Here is an 18,838-nt window from a genome sequence, read left to right on the forward strand (position 1 = left end):
AGTCTGTCGTTCAGTCTGTCGTTCAGTCTGTCGTTCAGTCTGTCGTTCAGTCTGTCGTTCAGTCTGTCGTTCAGTCTGTCTTTCAGTCTGTCTTTCAGTCTGTCTTTCAGTCTGTCAGCCACACAGAGGCATCACACTTCTGGTTCTACTGACTGTTTTATACAGACCCACACATGATGAGCCAACCAACATCTAATTCAAACACCTTTCCTCAAATATTTACACCACTGATGGTTTAAGGCCTCGTGTTTTTAATGCACATGTCTTTGAGGGTGTGTGTGTGTTTGTGTGTGTGTGTGTGTGGAGGGGAAGGAGTGGGCAGGGGGGGTAACGAGAAAGCAAGAGAAAGAAATCCAAGGAAGATAACGTGTTGGTGTGTGTATGTGTGTGTGTGTGTGTGTGGGGGGAGCTCGCTGTGACAGAGATCTTCCTGTGGTAGGATGGTAACTTGGCAGGGGAGACTCAGGGAGCTGCTAAGCAGAGCTCCCTCTGCTACACTTCAGGATCTGGCACAGACACACGCTCTCACAACAACAACAGTGATGTAACCTGGTAACAGGCCGCTGGCATCTCCCCCCCCCCCTCCACCCCCGATCGAAACCAAGGCCATACCTTCCCTATCAACAGCCTGTTCTCGCTGCTGGAGAAGCCCTTGTTTTCGTAACGATTGCGAGGGGAAAAACAGGGAGGGGCAGTCTGGGAACCCTGCCCCCGCTCACCTGCCCCCCCCCCCCCCCCCACCCCTCCGGGTCAAAGGGAGATTCCTCACTTTTTCCAGGCCTGGAGGCTAACGGTGGCTTACCGTGCTATTTTTGGAACCAAACGAAGAAAAAAAAAAAAAACACAACAACATGATATTCAAAATAGAGACACGCATCGTTGGCTATTGTGTGTGCCTGCCTGCTCCTGCACGTGAGGAGAGGGGGAGGGGGGGCGAGACCCGTCTTCCAAACGCAGGGAAAAAATATATATAAATAATACGGAATGGGGTACGGGCGGTGCCAAGGCAACGGCTTATAATGTCAGTCTTCCCTCTCAATTAAAGGCTTAATGGCTGTGCTGTAGCCAGCCACGGGAAGACGGCATTAATAACCCAGTCCTTTACTCGCAGTTTTAGGATGTGTCAATTATGGCTGCACTGCTCACACCGTGGAGCACATTGTTCACATTACTGCAGCCTGCAGCCGGGCGCTGAGCAGGGCCGTGTCTGCAAATAGCTGCTGACTGGCTGACTGGCTGACTGGCTGACTGACTGGCTGTGTGTGTGTGTCCGTGTGTGATTGTGTGAGTGTATGTAAACATGCGTGTGTGTGTGTGTGTGTACCTCTTAGCTCCCCCTTGCTCATTCAGTCCAATCTCCCCTGTGGCTGAACAAATCAACTCCATAATTATTCTGCCAATCAAGTGGGGGGCTGTAGCCGTGGGCAAGCTAACGCTACACACAGAAATACACAGACACACACACACACACACACACATCTATATAAACGTGGCCCGCGGCACCAAGGTCAAGAGTGAAGACCAATAGGCAACCTGCTCCTGAATTCTACTGGACCCCAGAGATAACGTCTAGTCACTGCTGGCTCCAGAGATCACCTCCTATCACATCTGGCTCCAGAGATCACCTCCAATCACTGCTTGCTCCAAAGACACAGCGTAATATGGAGCTGAGCACCACCGGGGTTGGAGGGACAGATAGAGGGATTGGTTCTTGCCAAGTAGGCTTGGCTCTAACGGACAAGCCCTTTGGAAGGCCGAGCAGCCAGGGCTGGAGTTAGTGGTGCCCTAGGCTGCCTCCCAGCAGTCTGCAGCCTGCTGTATGACAATATCCCTCCCAGTCCCCAGCTGTCCAGCGAGACTGTGGCCAGTGTTCTCTGGGAGGGGACCGTGAAGCGTCTGCAGGCGGAGTCAAGGGGCGCGCTGACCGTCCAGATCCAGACGGATGGAGCGGTAATTACGCCTTGTGAAGAAAAGGGTTGTGTGTGCGTGTGTGTTGAGAGAGAATCTTTCTGCTGTCTGCCTTCCCTTAGCGTGAGTGCCAAGGAGTTGGGAGCCAAACGCGCATGCGCGTTGGGGCACACATGCACGCGGGCGCAACACACAAGGTCCCTCAGCTCATTGTGCAATCTGCAGGGCCTCACCAAACCACAATGAGCATTCCAGTAATTCAATAAGCTCTTCCAATGAATTTGAGCGGTGATCAGTAGCTAGGGTGGTTCTACCTCTCTCCGTCCCTAACAGCTTGGCTGGGGGGGGCTGGGGCTCTTTGTGTTGGGAGCGGCGGGGGTGCCCTGCCACACCGACCATGCGAACCCAATTACCCCGGTCCCCTGGCCCAGAGGCCCACATTAACACACACTCCCCCTGGGAGGCCGAGTCCACACCAGCCTGGCAGCCTGCAAGAGACGAGGGAGGGGGGGGGGGAGAGAGAGAGAGAGAGACAGACAGACAGACAGAGAGAGAGAGAGAGAGAGAGAGAGAGAGAGAGAGAGAGACACTGGTGCTACTGCTGCAGAATCACAAATAGACCACTTAAGGCTCAGTGGTGGCAGAGGCGTTTCAGTGGCGTTCTGGAGAGCCTTTCCTCATCAGCATTCCCCCGGCCCTGTCCGAGGCCACAATTAAATCCTGAGCCGGGCTTCAGGAGAGGCAGCAGCCAGGTAGGCTGGACCCCTGGCCCTGCTCTCCGTCCTGGAGCTGCCTGAGGCTGTCTGAACGCTGGGCAGCAGTGCCCAGAGGGAGGGGATGAGGGAAGTGGGGTTATGAAATTCAAAAAGACAACGTTCATTCGTTTGCAGTGCTCCGGTCCAACGCTACACGGCCCGTTATGCCTCCCCTCCTCTTCTATCCTCTACACACACCACCGTGCTCAAGTGGGACAGAAACACGTTGCCAGGAAGAACACCATGACTACCTCGAACTACTGTCTGGGTTGCACACAGCCAGGGGGCCAGACCCTGAAGAGACACATATCAAGACAGGGACAGTGACCACCACACACACAAAGACACAGACAGACACACAGATGCTGAATGAAGGAAGGGGACACAGAGCAGTGATTGAAGATCCAAGGCGATCAAACTGTAATTGGGCGGACCGTAGCTACTCTAAAAGGTAATAGTGGATCTTAGACAGTCCACACGAGACAGCAGAAGCGTGGGGTGAGGGGGGTGGTGGGCATAATTAAAACACATTTAGCTTTTTAATCAATATCCAATCTCTCCCAAATAATGAACAGCATATTAAAGAGTTGACTGGCTGACAGGGCTGCTGCGTGATGTCATTAAGCTGTAGGAACGCTGCAGGATGTATGGGCTCTCCGCTCTCCGCTCGCACCCACGCTCCTTCAACGCTCTGTGGTCGCCCTCACGGACCAGGGCTAACGGTGAGCGGGGCTAACGGTGAGCGGGGCTAACGGTGAGCGGGGCTAACGGTGAGCGGGGCAAACGGTGAACGGGGCTAACGGTGAGCGGGGCTAACGGTGAGCGGGGCTAACGGTGAGCGGGGCTAACGGTGAGCGGGGCTAACGGTGAGCGGGGCTAACGGGGGGCGGGGCTAACGGTGAGCGGGGCTAACGGTGAGCGGGGCTAATGGTGAGCGGGGCTAACGGGGGGCGGGGCTAACGGGGGGCGGGGCTAACGGTGAGCGGGGCTAACGGGGGGCGGGGCTAACGGTGAGCGGGGCTAACGGTGAGCGGGGCTAACGGTGAACGGGGCTAACAACCAACCTTCACAGGGTACACATTGACACTCACTAACGGACTACAAAGAACACAGAAACAACCTGACGTCAGTGTGTTGCTTTCTGTCATTGGCTACTATAAACCTCATAATACAGAGTGCGCACATTACACAGAAACAGATGCGTACATACACACACACACACACACATCAGGTCTGAGCTTTCATGGTTCAACCAGGAGGGGCTGCCACCAGTCATAAAGCCATGTGCCCTTTCCCCCGAAACAATCATTCTAGTGCATTTGTGGTTGCACAACAGCACGGAGCAGGCCAGATTAGAGGATTAAGTCACAGGTCAATAGTTTCATCTTTTGTTGGCGCTGCAGCTTAGCCTCTGCTCTGCTTAGACAATGTAGCTGTTTGGCACCAGAGTCTTTTAGCACAGCCAGACTAGCTGCTGCTGCTGCTACTACTACTACTACTACTAAAGTAACTAGGCTCTCTGTCTGTCTCTGTCTGTCTGTCTGTCTGCCTGCCTGCGTGACAAATACAGACACATCACAACGTGGCCCTCCTTTTTCAGGGTCCCAAATCACTGTCAGGAGAGAGGGAGTGGGGGTGAGAGGAGGATAGAGAGAGAGAGAGAGAGAGAGAGAGAGAGAGAGAGAGAGAGAGACAGACAGAGAGAGAGAGAGAGAGAGACATATAGAGACATAGAGAGAGAGAGAGACAGACAGACAGACAGAGACACAGAGAGACACAGAGAGAGAGGGAAATGTGTTCATCCAGTTTGCTAGTCTTTTTCAACTTCACACAAGGTGAACCCCTGCTATGGCTAGCACAGCTTTATGGGCCTTAGTCACACAAGGTGAGCCCCTGCTATCGCTAGCACAGCTTTATGGGCCCTACTCACACAAGGTGACACCTTGTTTGCGCCACAGTCATCTGTGGAATTTGACTGTTGCTGACGTGGGCTGCTATGGCCAAACTGTACCTGGTCATACATTCCTCCCACATTCTCTGGAAACCTTCCATGCTAATTTGCAGTGGCTACTCCTATTCTGTTACATAAACAAGTCCTGCTAGCTAGCTAGCTAGCTCTGTGAGGTGCACTAGCGCTCTAAAGGAATATAACTCTAGCTGCTCTGAGAAAAAACAACTTCAGTTAGATGTTGTGGGAAACTAGCGACGGTAGTCATCAAGACAGTCAGAGGAAAAAGAGGGTCTTAAAGGTGGGCAGGAGCTCAGACTAAAACTACCCATTGTTCCTCTTTGGAAAATAGCACCATGGGCACGTGAAAGACTGCCTGAGAAAGCTTATGGGGATCATACACACCTTTCATGGTCTCTACCTGTCTTTCAACAGGTCTGTTCCAGGTCATTTCTAGTAATTTGGTTACCAGGAGACCACATTATTTATATTTGGGGCGTGTGAGAAGACAGGTTATAGAGAGTCATTGTTGTGTTAGACTACGCTGGTGAAATACCTAAAGGGCAAAAAGGGATTCATCAGCATGTCATTATACAGTTACATGCAAGGTAGGACGACTCTCTTTCTCACTCTCTCTCACTCTCTCACTCTCACTCTCTCTCACTCTCTCTCACTCTCTCTCACTCTCTCTCACTCTCTCTCACTCTCTCTCACTCTCTCTCACTCTCTCTCACTCTCTCTCATTCTCTCTCACTCTCTCTCACTCTCTCTCACTCTCTCTCACTCTCTCTCACTCTCTCTCACACACGCACGCACGCGCGCGCGCAGGCAAGATATTTATCACGATACCAACACATGGATCAAATGTAGCTTTAGGTGCTGGAGAGGTGTGAGATTAAGATAATTGAACAAAATGTCTCCAAAATTGACACAATAAATCTGAGTCCTTCACACCCTCAATGTCAGACAGAACTGCAGCCATCACTGAGGATTTCATAAGTGAACCTTGGGTCAACTAATCCAATCGTGTTATGTCTGTGACTGTAAAGTGTTAGGGGTGAGGCAGGGTGAGGGGTGAAGGTAGATGGGTGAGGCAGGGTGAGGGGTAAAGGTAGATGGGTGAGGCAGGGTGAGGGGTAAAAGTAGATGGGTGAGGCAGGCTGAGGGGTAAAAGTAGATGGGTGAGGCAGGCTGAGGGGTAAAAGTAGATGGGTGAGGCAGGGTGAGGGGTGAAGGTAGATGGGTGAGGCAGGGTGGTTTGCCTTTTTTTTTTTTTTCTCGTGAGGAACACTGAGGGAGTCAGATGGCTGAGTGGTTAGGGAATCGGGCTAGTAATCAGAAGGTTATCAGTTTGATTCCCGGCCGTGCCAAAGGATGTTGTGTCCTTGAGCAAGGCACTTCACCCTACTTGCCTCGGGGGGAATGTCCCTGTACTTACTGTAAGTCGCTCTGGATAAGAGCATCTGCTAAATGACTAAATGTAAAATGTAAACGTAAAACTGAGTCATATCATTCCCCCACTTCCCCTCTCAATGACTTAGGGCTACAGAGCTACAGACGGGCTTAAAACCCCATGGAGCCACAAGGAGGCCTACCTTGACTTTATCTGAGGCCGCGACACTGCCCCTTTAACAAGGATCTTGGAATACACTCCAGTCTCTGTGATTTCCTGGGCTGGCAGCCTCCAGAGTCATCCTGTCAGTCAATGGTAGACGAGGTGGTTGTTAGCTGCCAATCGATATGTCCAGCTCATCACAAGTCCACAGTCTATAACATTTATCCCACCATGGTTGGCCATAGATTTCACTGCAGCCTTTATTGACAGCATGAAATCTACTGACTGTAGGAGAGGTGTGCAAGTACACGTTTTGCATGGCGACGCAGCAAAAATATGCAGGGTGTGTCGTCAGCCTTTCCAATTGAACTCGGCGCAAAATAAATTGCATTTGGTGATTTAGACGTGACTCCAACTGGACAATGGAGGGCTTAGTGCTGTGTCGTTACCTTTCAGGGATCCTTTTCCAGCTGCGCAGGGGGGAGGAGGTACAGGCCTCCCCATATCTCCCACAACCCCACACTGCAGCATCTCAAACCAGGACAAGCACTGCCTGATCTCCTCACTGTTCACCTCCTTTCAGACGGCACTCGTTTCTCAGCAAGAACGCACGCGCACAAACACACACTACAACATGAACACGCACACTACAACATGAACACGCACACCTTAAAACGCACGCACACCCACACACACACACACACACACACACACACACCCCTTATATACTATTAAACAAACACACATACTGCACACGCACTAACAAAGTACACACCATCCCTATACTGTACACAGTGCTCATTACAGCGGATTTCCAGGGCAGAATGAGAAGACATGAAACAGAAGTCCCACTGGCTGGCTGGCTGTCTGTCTGTCTGGCTGCCTGCCTGCCTGCACTGAGGAGAGCTTCCCTCCTCTGACAGAGAGCTTCACTTCAGGCCCCAGACACAGCCGGCACAGTAAACAAACACAGGCGGCAGTGGCGGCTTCCTGAAAGCGAGCATATATAATGCGCGCACGCTCGGTGTTATGTATGGATATGAAGCACTCCAGAACTCAGTACAATGTCTTTCCCACCAGGCTCTGCATCGCTGTGTTGCATTCCTGCACACTGCAGAGAGGCCTGCGAGAATGGAATACATCAAAAGTTTTCAGTGGCCGGCGTTCAGCGGCCTCGACGATTACAGAACCCTGGAGCACACAGACGGGCACTTTCTAACCAGCCCCCCGAAGCTGGGCGGGAGAGGGACGGAGGGGTGCGTTCTGGGAAACAGGAAGGAACAAACAGCTCCTTATCCATCCGTCTCCGTTTGCGGTGAGGTCAAATGGCCGAGAGAACGACCGCGATCATTCCTCCTGAGCACGTCGCAGCCTCAGGTAGCTCCCTCTCTTCTGTCCAGCGCGAGACAAGTCATTACAGTTTTATGACAGCCTAAGCATGAAAAAGCATGCGCTGGTCAAGGGCAAGCTGAGCTGTACAGGTCAATAAAACTCCCCATAACTCTCCAGGGCCCACTCTTTCCGTTATTCCGTTTCTGTCTCCATCTTTTCTGTTTCATCTTTCGCTCTCCTTCCATATGACTATCTTTCCCCTCTTCTAACTCTCTCTCTCTCCCCTCTCTCTCTTCAGGGCTTCTGTAGAACAAAGGTGAGGGAGGGAAGGATGATGGAGAGGTGTCATGGGTGAACTGCACACACCACACATCAGATGGATAGCGGAGGAAGTATTGAAACATAAAAAAAAAAATAAAAAAAATTAACCAAGCAGTAAAATGTTGGAGAAAAATAAATAAAATGTTAATCTCCAATGCAGGCATATGCCTGTAGGCTACACAGTAGTATTGAGTTACCTCTGGAATACCCAATGAAACAGTATCAGCCATAATAATCTTTGCGTTCAGCCAAGGTCTGGTCATGGCAAACATGACAAGACCCTCCTGCTAGCTACATGAGCACATTCTCAGAATGCCTGAGCGCTGTTGCTCAATTAGAGAGAACCATTTTTATTTTGCCACTTTTGCTAAAATAAGAAAAGCTAAAAAATTCCCCAGTTCCCTCTCGGCCTCCTCCATATGAGGTGCTTTTGTTTGCGATGACTCACTTGGCGAAAGTGGCGCGTCATGTGGCAACATGACTCACAATCAGAGAGAGGAGCAGAGCACTGAGGACCAGAGGAGAGCACAGATAAGGAGAGGAGAGACAAGGAGAGGATAGCACAGACAAGAAGAGGAGAGACAAGGAGAGGAGAGCACAGACAAGGAGAGACAAGGAGAGGAGAGCACAGACAAGGAGAGACAAGGAGAGGAGGAAATCGGAGTTGTGCAGAACTGAACTGTTGCAGACAACGGATTTCTAGTCCCCAACCATGGCCGACCCTTCAACTCCCCGCAAGGCCAGCCAGCCAGAGCAGAACCGTTCTTCCCCCCATGCTCACTTCATCTTTACAGACCTGGTCAGGCAGCACAAGCTGATTTCAGCTACTCACCTGCTTGCTTAATCCTACCCAGTTATCTCAGATCTGAGGGAGGATCATGGGAGGGAACAGCATGGTCCAAAGGCTCGATACTAAGACGGTCTTAAATCGAGGCAAAGCTGCATTCATCTGACAACATTTCAGCCAAAGCACTGAAATTCATCAGACACGTTCAGAGACGGTCCTCTGAAGACTAATTTGTCGGCCTGGAGAACGAGATGTAGAGCTCAGCAGGCTCCGTTTAACAGGATGGAGATTATCGACAATTTTCTCCTTTTGTCAGGGATGGAACATAGCTCCGGAGCTCCCAGAGACCTCGCACAAAAGACCCCAGAAGCATCATCCACCAGCTCAGCCAGGACAATGCCGGGTGTGCCGAGACTGAACTCTGCAGCCGCGATGCCAGTTAGCAAAGAGAGCACATGAGGTCATTAAAGTCCGCGACGCATCCGCCCCTGCTTTGACTCACCCACCCGCTGCTGAGTGTCACCCCCCACGGCCCTCCGGCTTTCACAGCCCCCCCTCCGCCTCGGGAGCCCTAATAGGGGGAAGGAGACAGTGAGGGAAGTGAAGGCATCACAGCCTTTTTAGAAGCTGAAATAAACGAGTGAACACACACCCCTGGGCGGGCGGGCCGGGGGGGTTCCAGGGGGTCGGGCCGAGCGGGGACGATCGTGTCACGACGATGGCGGCAGCTTCCAAAAGAACTGACATATCAAAGCGGGCGCGGGAACCTCGCAGAGGGGAGGAGAGCAGAGGAGACGCCGCGGCACACAGCTTGTTTCTAGTTCAATGAAAGACAGCACGGTCACCAAAAAACAGAAAAAAAAAAAAAAAAAAAAAAAAAACACACACAAAGAAAGGAGCAATTAGCAGTTAAAGTTGAAATGATGCCCCCGTTGGAAAACGACATCATTTTTCTAATAAAAAAAACTCGGCTCATCTCCTCTGACTGATCGTGAAGACTTTGATGTTGCCCTCGCTTTCTCTTCAGAGATGCTGTTGCTAACAAGGCTTATGGGAGATAACTCAGCTCTTGATCCTGTCCCCTTCCTACAGCCTATAACGCCTGCAGTATTTTATCAAAACATTTAGGAGTCACTCGCCGTAGTTGAACAGTCCCAGCTCGGTCCAGGCCGAATGGATTTCTGACCAACAATGGCACATGTCACGACAAAGCAAAGTCTCGTCAAGACACAGATGAAAATCCTAACGCCTGGCCTGGGACACACTGGCTGCGAAGCGCCGCGATAAGCTGCGAAGGGCCTGGAAGCGCTGCCTTTTTTCTTTCGGCACCCATGTCATCACCAGCCGGCGGTGTGGCGCTGCGAAACACCGTGATTTGCTCGAGCTCCGCAGCGATTGTTTCGGCAGCTGGTAAAAAAAAAATTGCGAGAAGCTTGCGCAATCGGCTGCATGACTGGGGCGTAGCCACGGTTAGGCACAGGCCTACCCAATTTGTTCTAAGTCCTACCCAAAAACGAAATATCTCTAAAAAATTGTGCACCGGGTGCACATCGCAAAAAGCCTGGCTGCCAGCCCAACTTCGCCCCGCCCACAAAAACATTTGGTAGGGAAGTTGGGTCTGGAGGGTCTCGTATTGGGAACAACTATATAAAACCAGGATTTGGGCGGACCAATGAAATTGCCAGGGCGGGCTTTATACGATGATGGAAAGAAGATCAACAGTAACGTAATCAACAACGTCACGAAAGAGCCCTTGGGTTTAATTTGTTTTCAACAAACAACATATTACGTTGCTCTGATTGGTTGTAGGTCTATCCAATTGAGCGAAGAGGCATTTGTTTTACGAGTTCGGTTGAAACAAGCCCCATAGTCACAGCCCAACAGAGTTTTCAGACTCATATTCTGACTAGAATTATGAGTATGACAACGTCAGGCTACATCGCAAAGTAAATATATAAAAAAATATATATAAAAGATGCCTATATCCATACTTTTCTTGGCCTACCCAAAAATATTATTCTGGCTACGCCCCTGCTGCAGGATGATAAAACACACCATATATTTATATATATTTTTATAAAAAAAACATGATATTATGATTTTACTACATTGATTGTCGACTATGGTGAACATTTATAAAGTTGTAAACGTTACAACGTTTATAAAGTTGTAATTTTATTAAATATTACTTTGTAGGCCTACGTACTTTAACAATATTAACCCTACATAATTTAGGCTTCCTAACTGCACAATGTTGGTAAAGAACGGCCGTTCCATGTGGTTACCCGGATAAAAACGAATGAAAATAAACAGATTGATCTGTTGAGTCAGCATGCCCGTAGTTGTTTCTGAACAGTCTGTCTATTGGCAGAAATAAACGAGTTGTCACGCGTTGCACACAACACACACGCATGCAGACATAGCAAGAGGGAACCCCCAAGTCGATTTTGAAAATCAGCTGAGAGATTCAAGGAGATGGAGGACGTCAAATTAATTCTCGAAGTTGAAAAGCACAGGGAATTGTATGACCCCCAGCACCAATTTTACAAGGACAACGTAAAGAAGGATCAATGCTGAGATCCTGTTGGGGAGGCTGTTGGAAAAACACGTTTCCTAAATAGAGCCTATACCATGTTTAATACGTACCATGTCAGCGTTACATGTGAAAACGGAAAGCTCAGAGGTGAAAGGCTTGATGACCCGCACGGAGAAATGTGTGTCTGGTGTGTCTCGCGCCATTCTTAGCCGATCGTGGCGCTTCGCAGCCGGTATGTCCCAGGCGTAAAGCTCTGACTGGCAACCCGCGTAATTGGATATACGGCACAACAACAACAAAAACCATGCAATTACAGATGCTGACGGGACTTCAATGAGTTGAGAAGCTGACATTTGTGGAATTGGCGCGAGAATAAGCCAATATCAAACTCAATCATTTAGCTGCTAATGAGATATCAAAGTTGAGATGTTAGCTGACTAGCTCGCGCAGAGCGGCAGCGGTGGAAGGCTCTGGGAGGTGACTGCCGTGTTCAGAACCCGGGGCTGCAGCATTCCCCCATCCACTTCCCGAGAAAACGCTTCAACTACATTTTGATTTACTCACATTTACCCCTCCCCCTCGCCGTATTCTATGAGAACGAAAAAAAAGAATGTTAGAAGTAGGTCATTCAGTCTCCTGTGAGTCATGGATTCTGGCATGGGACTAGACAGGTAGGAAGAAGAAGTCAGAGAACAAGCAGATGCTAAACCCACTAACAATGATCAGCATCTAATGGGGATGCTGTATGACAATACACAGTAGTTATCAGGTTTTGCACAAACTTGTGGAATCCATTCATGCTGTCATAAAACAAAAGGGGATTTGACAAATACCAAGATTTTCTGAAATTCCTGCACAAGGTTCAGATTAAAATTGTTCAAATCATGTGTGATGAATTCAATGTGTATTGCATTCAAAACAAATGCAAAATATCAATATCTTGACAAGTGGTCGCAGATGTTTGGACCCTACTGTCAATCAATACGGACAACTGTTGGATAAGCAATATGAAAGCCACATGGTTCAGTTTCACGTCAAAACGAACAAGCCATCGGATGAGGGTGTAAAGGGGAGTGTGATGTTAATGATCAGACAGGGGCTATGGAATCCTGCATAGTCATACAATAAAGCTATATGGACTATTGAAGCTGGGCTCGGTCTACATGCTGTCCAAAGTCTTGTAGCTTACATTTTTCTCATTCTCACACTAGCCTGGGTTGACTCAGACCACATTCCTAGAGTGGTTTCAGCCACGACCAGGAACCTCTCCAGAGCAGACGGTGGAGCCTGGGTGAGACAGGCCTGGGTCAGAGGCCTGGCACAGGAGTCGGGGGCATGGAGGTTGGGGCACGGAGGCTGGCCTCCAGTGGGATGTATGACTCAGGCAGCTTCAGCTTCACTAACCTGAAGGAAGCCAGTCGTTAAGCCAGTCAGACACCCTGACCCTGCCGAGTTGATTGGCATGCCTCTAGTCGTATCGTCACCACTGAATTACTTCCCTAATTACACCAAGGGCCATTGGCAGAACCCCCAACTTGACGGATCTGCCCCCAACCCCCGCCTCCGGGCCTCTCACTCATCCACCCTGAGGGAGCAGCACAGCAGGCCAGAGGAAGTATGACTCACACCAGAAACGAGATGCATTCTTAAGAAACCTCCACTGACGGGGTGTTTGCTAAGCAGTGAAGACCAGCGCTACTTAAGTCCTGGGAGAGAGTGAGAGAGAGGGAGCTAGGGAATGGGCGAGAGAGAGAGAGAGAGGGAGCTAGGGAATGGGCGAGAGAGAGAGAGAGAGAGAGAGAGAGAGAGAGAGAGAGAGAATGGGTAAGCAAGAGAGACAGGCAAACAGAGGTAGAGCGGGAAGGAAAGAGTGAGTGTGTGAAAGAGAGAAATGGAGAGACAGAAACCCAAGCAGTGGGAGAGGGAGGGGAGGGGTGAAGGAAGAGAGTCATCACTCATTCTGTCAGTCGGCGCTCCACAGATCAACCTTTCCTCCAGCTCCACAGAGAGATTCCTTGGCTTCTTTCTTAGGTTTTCTGAATCACACACGTCGTCTGCACACAGTGGAGCTGACTACATCAACCTATAGTGTTGACCTACTGACTTTCACACAATCTGCTGGATAAAGTCATTTTTTTCTGAGCTGGAAGAAGGTGATCATGACTGAAGGACAGTCTGGGGTGAAGAGAAACATTAATCACTGACTTCAGACATCTGGCCTAAGACACACACACACACAGCAGTGACCCAATTGACCCACTTAGCTGTAGCCTTCCTAATCAGGCTTCAGAGAACTGACTTAATTAAAACTAACTCTGACTGATTATCCTCAACAGGCAGGAGGTTCTGTCTCGGGGGGCGTTCACAATACACTTCCACCTGCAGTTACCACACACAAAACTCACGCACACACATATCCCCTCACACACAGTGTACATGCATGCACACCCATGGCCAATTGTGTCAACATATGGCACAAAAACAATTTGATCCCAGCTAGGTTGAAGGTTTATGTAATAGGCCAACATACATATTCAGCCTGTAACAAGATAACTTGTAACTTTGTTGTGTGTGTGTGTGTGTGGGGGGTGGGAGGCGGCTGAGATATCCCCCTCCTTAAAAGTCACTGACCATCTTCAGAAGGTTATTAAGCTCCTTCACTTGGAGGTGAAATTAGCATTTGCCAAGAGTGCATAAGCTAGCCACTGTAATTAAAATGGATGCTAAATAGTATGATGAGAGCCCCATTATCATCACTTAAGCTGTGTAAGCTTAGCGAAATCCATTCCCAGCACACAGCTCGCTTGCCTCCGTAGAGCCTCAATCATATATCACTGGATTCTACTGAGCATAACCCCACCAATGACACAAGGAGGAAAAGACTTCTTCTGAAAATGGCCTCCAGTGTAAAGGACATGGGGCCGGGTAGGATACAATACGCAGTAGGTCTAAGTAACTTCTTATTCAAGTATGATTCATGAATCCTTTAAGGTATTTAGTAAAGGCACACCTACATATGACACACTACAATGTGTAGACTAGTAGTGTTAAAGTTCTATTATTAAAACAAGTCAACTGTAAGGCGAGCTAAAGGCTAGATTATAGTCTAATCTGAGGAGGTCTAGCCTACAGTTGAAGTAGATGTTTGTTTCATCCAACCATGATCCGCTTTGGCACAAATGTACATCAGTGCAATAACCAGATGAGTTAAACTCCACAGGTTCAGTGATCCATGTCCATGATTGATTTAGATTTTGATGGCTCAAAAGACACACACACAGAAAGAGAGAGGGGAAAGTGAAAGACTTCAGAATTCAAGATTCAGTATGCCAGGCAGTGTTTGGCTACTGTAGATGAATAAAAAATGAAAGTCTGGTTCTCTCCCTCTCCTTCTCTCCCTGCTTCTCTCTCGCCTCTGAGAAGGATGAGAGGAGGGGGTGCGTTTGAAAACTCGGAACCAGCGCTGCATCCCCACATCCAGTCCTATACAGCATGGGGCTCTTTAAAAATTCATTAATTTACAACAAAAATAGATTAAAGCACCCAGCTGAGCAAAACTCCAAATATGTGGCTGGAACAACATGGCTGCTAAATCATCTCCCTCCAAGCCTGGGGGCTTGGTCCCTCAGTAGAAGGCCTGGACAGCTTTCACCTCACAGCACCTTGAGAATCCTTAATTTTCAATCATTTCTAAAATAATGTGCTTCTAATTGTCGACTTTAATTACTGTCTCCTTTAGATGCTGCGAACAGCCAAAGTATGAAGGGGAAAAAGACAAAAAAAAGCAGAAACTAATTAAAATCTGTCCAAGGAAAGCGCCGATCCCTCTAAAATGCAACGCCAATGTCGATCTCCACTAAATGAGGTTCACTTAAGTGCAATTATCCCCCTTTGATCTCTCCTATAAAGAGAGTCCTTTAACATGGAGAAGTGGGCTCACACAATGTGACAGCAAACAGGATTGGAATAGGAATCGGGGAGGCATTTCCAGAAGATGAATGGCTTTGTAGCTCATCTGCATTCCGCCGATGTGCGGCGTTGCTAATGAAGACGGAGCTGTTCCCATCTCCCGAGCACGTCTTCCAGGAGAGGATGACTCCCCACCGGATTACAACAGAACAAGCGGGAGATTTCAGACCCGGGCCGTCTCAGACGATCGTCTAGCCTGAGCCCCGTCACATGACGTGCCCTGCTCTCCAGCAGCAGCCTCCGACGAAGGAGAACGAGGGGACAGCTTATTGACCCACAGAGAGTAGGTCTAGGCCTCGTCTGTGGCTGTGTGCAGGTTTGTGGTGACGTTGAAGGCCAGCTCAGGATTGAAGAAGAAGAAAACACGAAACGGAAGTGCCTAAGTATCATACAGGGTAGACAATACCTGAACTACACTCATCTAAATAAAGCGGATTTCACGGCCAAGATTGCACCAAATGGAAGCACCGCAAGATGCACGAGGCTCTAGTAGGTTCTAGACTACAAAAAAAGACAAAAAGAGCAGAAGAGATTCAAAAGAAAAAGAGAGGATAGAAGGTTTATAATACCCCCTCGAGTGCATGTGTGTGCGTCTCTCAGAGAGCGGGTGACAGTGACCTTTTGGGCCGTGTCCAGACACATGGAGGAGCAAGGCAGGGGGAGGGTGGTGGCGGTGAGTCTGGTAAACTGTGTCTCACGCGCAACCATTTGAATAATCACTCTAACAAGCGGAGAGACATTAAAGAGGATCTCAGGCTAGGCACAGAGCCACATCTGAATTCCAAATGCAGCTGCTCAAAGAAAGGTGAGACAGCAGCAGTTTCTCCCTGGGTTCAGCATCCTCTCTCTCTCTCTTTCTCTTTCTCTTTCTCTCCCCTCTCCCCCTCTCCCCCTCTCCCCCTCTCTCCCTCTCTCCCTCTAATTCCATGTTATTAGTCCAATAATTCTATTTTTTGCCATCGGCCAAGAAATTCAAGAACGCGAGGCCAATAAAATGCTGTGAAAGTCTGGGAAATACAAAAAGAAAAGGTTTGGGGAGTTTACCTCCTATGGCTTTTGCTGCTGTTTCATTATGTCCATTCAACAAAACTGCCCCATGCACCAGTACTGTTCAGCACAGCTGGGTGATGGCTTCCCTTTGAAATGTTCCCTGAAACCTCATCAGTCAGCTGCAGAACAGAACAACCACCTACAAAACCATGCAAGTCTTAGACAGACACAAGAGGTCCCTAATATGGAAGTCATCTAAGAGGACGATGGGCCTCATGATGCTTGAAGAAGGAGGAAGTAGGCAATACTATATGCACACGTGGTCTGACCACACACACTTTCTCACCTACACGCCACACAGAAGTATCACCACCATTCTTCATCCCTCCCACTATGTCTGCCACACACACACACACACACACACACACACACACACACACACACACACACACACACACACACACACACACACACACACACACACACACACACTTTAAATTTACAGTTCATGGCCTCAGCAAGTGGTTACATTTAGTCATTTAGCAGACGCTTTTATCCAAATGGTTATGACGTAAACAAACTATGTAAGGTGATATAAATACCTAATTTACATACGGTTTCAGTATGTTTTGTGTATCACTATGAATATGTGCCTGCTTCAATACAGTATGGAAATACCTAATGGGAGGGCACAACTGTCTCAACTGTGTCTTTTGTCCATCTACTCGTGGGTTGGTTTTGAGATGTAGAGTTTGCTGTGTTGAACTGAAGGGATGTCTTGTCCGGCTTAACAAGTGATGGAATGACAGAAGACCTGAGGATTTGCAGCCCTCGAGGGGAAGTCCTCAGAACGGTCAGAGAGACAGAATTCAGAGAAGACACAAAGTGATGACGACAAAGTCTAATCACCGCTTAGCCTACTACATAAATACTGTCACAAACAAGGGTCCTGGCAGGCAATCAGTAAGCAACAAGATGATAAGAAAATGTACATTCAATCACTTTTCTTGTGCTGTTGGATTACCAGGAGACAAATTATGTTGTGGTGTCAGCATGCCTCCGCACATCAAAATGTAGTATCTCTAGCCAATAGATCCAGAAAAGACAAATATCTTTGTGATGGCACGGATAGGTGTGAAAAATATTCCCTGATGAAAATGTCTAATTTGCATGTGTAATTAATGTCAGATACTGACCACGACTATTCACAGTAATAGTCTTTCGTTATACAAACATCTCACTGTGCCACTACCATGTGTAAAAGTGGCTAATAGTTTCTATCATTATTTGACATGAATGTCCACTGACATTCATTTCTGCAAATATACCGCAATGTCTGATAACATTAGCTAGCGAGCGAATTTAATTGACAGACAACCAAACACATTCCAACAGCTGAAGACAGTCGAGAGTTCCAGACCAAAATTACCATCTCATCTGACACACACAGGCTTGCACAGTCAAGCAGACAGTCAGACAGACGGGGCTCCACTGACTCATGCTGGACACAACCTTACGTTGGTCTAGGCTATCTTTTGAATAACACGTTACAGGCTAGATACATTGCTCAAATACAAGCAGTAAACAGTTTGAAAAGCTACCATTTGAAGTCAACCAAATCCATAAACGGCCAAGATTAAGATTAGTAAAATACGCTGGCTAAAGCATGGTAATGCCATCTACAGAAAGCAGCTTTCAAACCAGCGAAAAAGGCTAGCTAGCTAACTAGCTACCTAGCTAGCATGCTACGAAAGCTAGCTGTCAAAGTTCCTCTGTTTTCAGTACTGGAACCAACCAAGCTGTCAAGTTCAAGAGTTATGGCTATGGTGAGTTAGCAAATGTTTTACGACCAAGCCTAAATAGATAATAGGCCACATTAACACAAACTGTTAGCTAAAATAAGCGAACTGACGACTACAGAAGCTACGAATATGTCCCCATATGCCCCGTGTCCGTCCCAGCAAGGCGAACTGTCAAGGCCTGAGCAGTGAACTAAATCCCCAGAACTTCAGTGCTGCCCACTTCCCCATGAAAGTCGTCCATTTCATGGGCCTCGGTTCAACTTCCATTCCCATGTTCAAAGCTAGCTAATGTAAGAGCTCACACTTACAGTTATATTGGGTATGGCAGGTCGTTGTCTTAGTCCAGATCTGTTTTTAGATAGTTGCCCCCTCCCCTTCCACCTCTTCTTCCAGGCGAAAGTCCCTTAGGTGAGTAGGCTATGCTCTTGGCGTTTGCCCTAGCAAGGTAAGACCCGTTGTACCCAAACCGGTGTGCCCGTTGCGTCCCTCTTCGGGTTCTCCGCGTTTCCCCGTTCGCCTTTCTCTCGATATGCCCGACTACAGCTGTGCGTTTCTCTAAAGAATCTCTTTGGTGAATTGAATGTAATGAGTTACTGATATGACTCACATGTTTGAATCATCATCTCACGTTGTAGTTTTCAGATCATTGCCGTTGGCATCGCACCAGTTTATGGGAGCAGCTCAAGTCAAGTCACAACATAGAAAACATCCCAGACCTCAGTGGGACATCACACTTTCAACACCTGGACTGCCACCCTGTCTGTCCATAAATCGATGTCCCACCACTACTTTCTCTCAGTCTATTAATGTTTGATAAAACAGTAAATGCAGTTGTGGTTTAGAATGTGATTAAGTGTGAATATAATTCATAGTGTTATTATTAGAATATATATTTAAACTAATTAGCAATTATATATGTATCATTTGTTTACATT

General features: G+C 48.3%; 1 protein-coding gene across 4 annotated transcripts in view; it reads right to left on the reverse strand.

Annotated features, from left to right (window-relative positions):
- foxj3 (forkhead box J3) overlaps positions 1–18,433 on the reverse strand; it is a 62,986-nt gene extending 44,553 nt beyond the window's left edge. For 2 of the 4 annotated variants that reach the window (XR_014766581.1, XM_084705075.1), the window contains exon 1: positions 18,212–18,433. The gene's annotated coding sequence lies outside the window, so the exon portion shown is untranslated. Of the gene's footprint in view, positions 1–6,206; positions 6,307–6,615; positions 6,853–18,211 lie in introns of those variants that run through there. The other 2 variants (XM_084705076.1, XM_084705077.1) reach the window with 2 other exon arrangements.
- Between the last annotated feature and the right edge of the window lie 405 nt (positions 18,434–18,838).

Source organism: Hypomesus nipponensis, chromosome 9 (genome assembly GCF_054491055.1).
Source record: "Hypomesus nipponensis isolate SF chromosome 9, ASM5449105v1, whole genome shotgun sequence".
Taxonomy (NCBI): Eukaryota; Metazoa; Chordata; class Actinopteri; order Osmeriformes; family Osmeridae; genus Hypomesus; species Hypomesus nipponensis.